The following is a 7538-nucleotide window of genomic DNA, read 5'->3' on the forward strand; positions in this document are numbered from 1 at the left end:
CACCCCCCCCCTCTAGGCGACATCCTGTTACCCTCCAAAACCCACCGACGGGCAATGGCTAAGCAACACGAAGAGCCGGGAAGCTCCCAGGGCCGCTTAGTGGACCCTGGCACCTCGCGTCGTCCCGCAAATGTTCCAGCCACGTCCTGGCGGTTGCTAGGGCGTGCCACCTGACCTAGACCCGATCAGGAAGGTGTTAGAGTGCTTCGATTGTTCCTGCATGGTAGACACGTAAACATTAAATACGAGCCCTATCGGCTCATCGGGTTTCCTCGTGGATCGGCTCAAGGAGCCTATCGCCCCATGTTTCACGTTGGATTTACAATGGCATGGGGATCCCGCTTGATCGGAACAAAGCTAAAACGATCCACGACAGTTTAGGGTTTTCACCGCATAACCGGAACGTCCTACGTGCGATCGGGCCTAGCAGCTACGGAAGATGATGCAAACTACCCCTACGAGAGGCCTAAAAACCAACACAACGTTGATTCCCGGAACATCCCTTGCAGGGACGGTGAACAACACCTAACGCACTACCGGATCCTCCGACCCCAGCATAAGGCCTAACTATGCAGATATTAAACTAATCCCTGCGGAGCAAGGAACAACTATAACGGATCGGATCTACTTAGTAACGGACAAGCAAGATGCTGCCCTTACACCTGGATAGGTGTAAGGGCAGCTAGGTGTCGAGGGATGGCATTGCCACGCAGATATGCACGCGAAAGCATCAATGCAAGCCCCTAGACACCTAAGGATAAATAGTACTGCTCGCCATCAACAAGGCTTCAGCACGAGCAGTACAAGGTAACGAATAAACGTATACTGCCTAGATCGCTAGGCAGCATGGTGCTTACCCGGGAGAAACCCTCGAAGAAAGGGGTGGCGATGCGCCTGATTTGTGTTGGTTGAACGATGATTGTCCTCCTTTTCCGATAACCCTAGATACATATTTATAGTCCAAGGGACTTTCTAATTGAGGTGTGCACCTAACCGTGCACGGGCCAGACTCTATCTTTTTAATCTAAACACGATACGATCTAATAATATTACAGATACACGGGCCACTTAGCCCAAACTCTTAGCGCAAGGCCCGCTCCAAAGATGCTCCACGTGTAATCTTCAAAGCCCATCTTCACTTACGGCCCATCTCCTGATTTGGCCAAAATCGGGTGGTAACACATCCGTGTCCTTTCACCATCATACGGGGCGAGGGGGCTACGAAGTAGCCATGCCTAAGTGGGAAGCACAAGAGGCTGAGATGGAGCGGAATGGGATCACTCCAGAACCCATACGAGAAGGATGGGACTTGAGGGCTCGAAATTGGTTCCTCGCGCATGGCTGTGAGCATGACATGAAGACAGGGAACATTGTTGAAAGTGACAGCAGGATTAGGGTACCCAGGGAAAAATGGATTGAAGTGACGGCAGATATAAAGGCGGGAAAACTAAACTTTGCTCCCGATAGAGAGAAAGACTTGCTGACGCTTGTCCTCGGTAATCCTGCGAAGGGAGGACGAACAAGAGGCTTCGGCCCTAGTGTTCCGTGGTCGCTTGGGTTTCCGGACGACGCGGAGTCTTATAGAAGCCGAGCGAGAGCTAAACAACGCGAGCTGGAGGTGCAGAATGACCGGATGGCCGAGTTCCAACGCCGACTTGACCAGCAGCAGCGGGAGATTTAGCAGCAGCAGCTGGAGATAAATGAACTAAAAGGACAGCGCCAGCCAGATAATACCGCCGGCATATCTCAGCAGCGAGACAGCAGCGTTGCCGACTCGGAGGTGGCATCGCCTTTAAAGATGATAGATGGCGGTCCTGGCGACCCCATGGATGGAATCAAGGAGCAAACACCTTGTGATCTCCATGACGTGTTCAGGAACGTATCTGTTAAGGTGGCGGTCGGCTATGTCTTACCTGCATTTGGAGCTGAAGGTGAGCCGGCAACATGGCATGGCAATGAGATTCCAGCTGGCTATGCTCGTGTCGGAGTGGACTCAGTTGTACCGTCGTGGGAGACATTGCAGCTCGATATCCCTGGAGGTGATGGGGGGGTTACACTCCGAGAGGTGCTGGGAGAAATCATTCTCTGGGAAAAGAAGAACATCAAGCTGCCAGGCTGGGTAGCCCCTAGTACCAGTCGTCCCAGGTCACCATCACCTCCTCTAGGTGATCGCAGGCCACCATCACCTCCTCCAGGTGATCGCAGGCCACCATCACCTCCTCCTACTGATCACATGTCGACACCATCACCCCATGGGTACGACGTCGACCACGACATCCGTAGTCCATCTCCATCTCCAGCGCCGCCGCCTCCGCCCACTAAGACTCGGTATGCACCCGGCCGGAAGCGTTTCAGGAGTCCTACCCGCAAGTTGTCGCCCCTCCCAAAAGTACCAAAGGTTCCTCCCCCCCCCCCCGTCCTTGGGATCTTACTGTCGAGGAAAATGCGGCCGCTGTTGCGAAACACAACTATGATCATTTCCATAAGCCAAAACCTCCAGCGCCAGAGCCATACACCGAGAAGCAAAAATCATATGCTATTTCTTTTCTGAACACACCATCGCAATATGACTTACACGAGAAGAAGGATGACTATACACGCCACCTTGCGAGGGTAATTGATGACAAGGCTAAGAAGAAGAAGGAGGATGACAAGGCTAAGAAGAAGGAGGATGACAAGGCTAAGGAGAAGGATAGTGCTAGCACGAGCAAATCATCAGCCGGGAAGAAGACAAGTGCACCCCTCAAGGCGCCTAAGCAAACGACAAAAGGCAAAAAAAGAAAGGGAGTTCCCTTGCTCGGAGAACAGGCCAAACAATCGATCCCGGCACTCAAAGTGTTTGATGTTCCCAAGCTGTACGAACAACATGGTGAAGGTTTCAATATGGAAGAAGCTGCGGAGCTAGCGGCTTCGATGGGCTGTACCGTGGAGGATTTGTTGGGTGCCGCAGATGCTGCACTACCCACTGCTGACATAGCTCCTAAATTTGTCTACGGGGCCGACTTGGTCAGCATAGAGCGGCTGCAAAAAATGCTAACGCATATGCGGAATTAGCATCAGTGGTACCTTGATGCGTGCAAGGAGAACCAAAGGTACATCGTGGCGAAGATCCCACGTGAATATTACTACCGAAAGGAGGAGATCCATATTGAGATGAATGAACTCTGGCGGTTATTCAATTTAGAAGCCCTCGACAAATCTCTCATGAGCTGCTATTGCTTGTAAGTTGTTAACTACATCTAAGTTCATTTTCATTCAGTTCATGTTCGTTTTCATTGCATATACTCATTATATCTTATGTGTTCTCTTATGCGAGTCGAAGATCAGTGAATGCAAAAGTAATAATATTATCAATATTGGGTTTGTTGACCCAGATAAAGTACATGTTGAAACGGTAAAGCATAAAGGCGAAGAAACGGGGGAAACCTACTAAGGTTTTTGGGGGAGAAAAATTTCTGTGATTCAGTACTGTTTCCTTACAACTACGAGTGAGAGTCCTAATGATCTTTTATGCACATTCAGTTTTGCTTACTCGATGTTAAGTGTAATTCCTGACGTATATACATAAACATGTGCAGCTTCCACTGGATTCTACTAGACATTCAACTTGATAAGGGAATAGTTGAAGTAAGGGACCCAATGAGTAGAGGCTCGGACGGGTTCCGCGACCCGCGAAGTTGCTCCAAGTGTAATTTCCTTCATCGCCGCGCTATATCTTTCGTGAGATATCAATTAATTATCCACTCATTCAATCATTCTTTTGCCTGGCAGGACTTGGAAAGCTTTCAAGAAAAACATTAAGGGTACCTGGGCAGAGAAGCTAACATTTACTCCTATACCGTGCGCCCAGCAGCCACAAGGGACGAATCTATGTGGATACTACGTTTGCGAGTTCATTCGCATGTTAACCACTGAGAAGCAGAACAATAATAAATTCAACGTAAGCAATAACATTCACAACTTTATTTATTTTCGTCAATATTTCGTTATCAACATTGATATAGTCATTCTCATCTCATTTTCCTATATAGGTCGACTACATGCGGGACACACTCCAACCAAAGGAACACCTACTAGGAATTGCCGAGGAAGTGGCGAGACTTTTGCTTAGAGAAGTAATAGACAACAACGGCTTGTTTAGTCCAAATAGGCGCTCTCCCTCTCCCGATGTTTAATTAGTCACGGTAGTCGTGAGCTCATGTATATATATATGTAAGGGGAATCTACGAATATGTAAGGGGAATCGACTTTTGTTTCCAATATTTGGTTGATCAATCTATATATAAATGAACGTGTGTACAACTTCTAGTAGCGTATAAATATATGCAACTTTTATTTCAAATAAAAGGGGGCGGTGGCGGGGGGCGGGGGGGGGGGGGGCTGCACCCCTCAAACCCTAAAGCAGCAGGGTTTCTGCGAGCGCCACGTAGAGGACCTTTTGCCGCGGGTGGTAATACCGCCCGCGACATAAGGGTCTGTCCCCTGCGCGCCCCGCGTCTGCCACGTGGTCGACCATATGTCGCGGGACTATGCCCATTTGGTAGCTAGGAGTGCACTCTGTCAACCTTTGCGGCGCCACTTGTGGCTGATCAACCCGCGAGATTTTGTACCTTTATTTTCTCTTGAATAAAGTCCCTACTTTCTCCTAAAAAAACTTGTGACCGAAAGAGATGGACTTGCATGACAAGCTTAAATAGATACTCCTTCATAGTAACTCTTTATTTCGGGATTGGTTGGCCACTTTTCTTGAGTGGATCAGTTATTTTTGTGAAAACAAACAAGCAAACCAATCCATTATTCCTTATTACGACTCAGAACGCAGGAGTAGCAGTTGTGCAGGCCTTGGACGCGGCCTTGCGCATGGCCTCGGCCCCAATGCCGGCGTTGCACATGTTGGCAAATGCCCGTGTATGCTTCATTCCGTACTGTCGCAGCAATCCACACTGCTCCTCAAAGCCGCGTACCTTCACAGATGAGGGAGAAAACCATCCAGTCTCGGCATAAATTGTCCGCAGTTGCAGCAAAATTAAAGATGTTGACAGCACAAAATTTATAGGGTTGTTATCTCACTGTTGTGTTTGTACGAATACCATAACCGATTTCACATAACACTCACCATAGACTTGAGGCAGTCCCAGTCATCAACCAGAGGCTGGCCGGTCGGGCGTACGACATTGAGAACTTGGGGACCTTCCTCGGTGCCGAAAAGGCTGCCGCCGATGAGCTCGACGTTGTTATCCATCCGAGACCTATGCGACATCACCTCCATCAGTTCCTTCCGAGCCTTGCTTTTCTCGGGCATTCCCTCAGACGGTTTCTGGTACTTCAAATCCCACATAGAATGTCTCGTCAGCTTAATTTTCTTTTCTATATGTTCATGGAAATCATTTTTACATTACTGAAATGCCAACCTTATGCCAGAAGTAGAGAAGATCAGCATCACGCTGTTGCACGACAGGGGAAAGCTGCCTGAGTGAATTATCTATGTCACCGACCATGGAACTGTGGTTGGCAGGGTCGGAGGAGCCCATGAACAAGGAGAGGTTCTGAGCATTCAGAGCCAGATCACCGTACTGCATCACAGGTGAGTAGTAGGCCCTATTCTTCACCTGGTCGATTGTTCAGCATAATCAGCACCCATGCGTTGCATCTCCCTCAGCACCGATGATGGATGCTGGACATGGAAGTGAAACTTACCTTCTCGTACTGCAACTCGAGGGACTCGTTACCAAGGCTATGCGCATCGCTGTCCTCCATCCACGCGACGCTGTAGAGATCACCCAGGCAGGTCACATGAACTCTGGAGGGGCCTCGCCTGGGCAGTAGGCGGGCCAGCTGCCCATTACTGCGTTAGAGGCTGTGGTGGCGTAGACGCTGATGTTGGCCGGCAGGAGGCCCTCGAATATGCTCCCGGATTCAGCCGCCTCTACATAGAATGCCAGGCTCTTGTATGTTCCGGCAGCGTGCTTCTTCTCAAGAGTTGTCACCAAGTCATTGGCATACAGCCTCTCATCCTCATCGATTGGCATACCTGTCCAACAGTTTAGCTTCAGTCGCCTCGCCTAACACTGCATGCGATCACCAAAAGGGGAGAAGAATGACATGTATTGCATGAGTCAAATACCAAGCACCCCTGGACCGCCATCATCGGAGTAATACACAAAAATGTGGTCGTCCTGGCTGCTATTGACGACCTTGCCGCTGCCGCCGGTGAGCGCCGAGTTGTTGCCGAGCAGGACGGCGAGGAAGTTCTTCACATTCACATCCTTCCCGGTGTAATCCTGCATCCCACATTCTTGATTAGGTGATATACTAGCAACAGGCGCAAGAGGATGGCGGGACTCCGGCTCATTCACGTACCTTTGGAACTCCGGCGTACACGTCGCTGCCGTTGGGATTGTTGATGATGACCCCGGGCCTGGGGTTGGCGGAGTTGTTGGCGATGTCATCGTACATGAAGACAACAATGTTCTCGTCTCTTAACCCGCCTTTCTTCATGATTTGATACGCATGGCACACGTCCGCCTGACCACAAACAGAGGACGACATGACGTACGTGATGTGCTAACAGTTATTTTCAGCTTTTCAGTCGAGTCACTGAATGGATTGTTGATTAATTTGTCGGACTCCAGCACAAACCTCTTCGGCAAAACTCTCGGAAAAATCGTCAACTTAATTAATTACCTGGTGCCGGTAGTTTTCGAAACCTTTGGAGCCGGCGATGAGGACGGCCCACCTCGTCCCGACGACATCCTTCTCCTTCTCGGACTGCGGGCGGAGGAACTCCTGCCACGGCCCACCGGCCACACCGGCGACGAGCAAGAGCAGCTGCACAGCAATTACAGGTAAGTAGAGGCGTGCCATACTTATAAGTGTATGTTTTGGGAATGCACTCTGGGAGTAGCCGTTATATAGGCACCCGCGGTCGTGTTCATTGGCATCGACAGCGCCACTATCAAGGAGGGATCTCAGATTTCTTCACTCTAAATAAAGCAAACAACTTTTTCGAAAAAAAAATAAAGCAAACAATGTTGCCGCTACTACTTCAACGGGTAAATCTACTTCAATCCGACAGTGCTAGCATAATAAACGGAACTAATTCACGTACGTATGACGCGTTGTCCAATTCTTTACAGTAGTGCGATTCTTGTACGATGTAATATCCACAGTGGTGTGCTGTACTTAGGTGCCACCCACGGATGGTTTGATGGTCTGTGTCGGGGCAAGGATCAGATGGAAAATGGCGTGTGTACGTGTCTGAAGTAGACAAAAGCGCTTGGAGAATAACCTTGTTATAATCTCCATTAGACATGGTTCCTCATATATGCCTCTTGGAGATCTCGTTGGTTGTAAGAGCATCCCCAGCCGTTGGGGCTCCCCAGGCCGAAATCCGGCGCTATTTAGCGCCGGATGGATGTATTTTTTGGCCTGGGGAGGCCCATTTTCCCAGTGGCGAGCCCATGGTCGCCTTCACCCACCGCGTGCATAGCGACGGTGTCGCCGGGAAGGGCAACCGTCGGAGTGCCCTCGTCGCTTTG

General features: G+C 49.8%; 1 pseudogene; it reads right to left on the bottom strand.

Annotated features, from left to right (window-relative positions):
* Positions 1–4811: 4811 nt before the first annotated feature.
* LOC124689208 lies at positions 4812–6864 on the bottom strand (annotated as a pseudogene).
* Positions 6865–7538: the final 674 nt, after the last annotated feature.

The sequence above is a fragment of the Lolium rigidum genome, chromosome 2, assembly GCF_022539505.1.
Source record: "Lolium rigidum isolate FL_2022 chromosome 2, APGP_CSIRO_Lrig_0.1, whole genome shotgun sequence".
NCBI lineage: Eukaryota > Viridiplantae > Streptophyta > Magnoliopsida > Poales > Poaceae > Lolium > Lolium rigidum.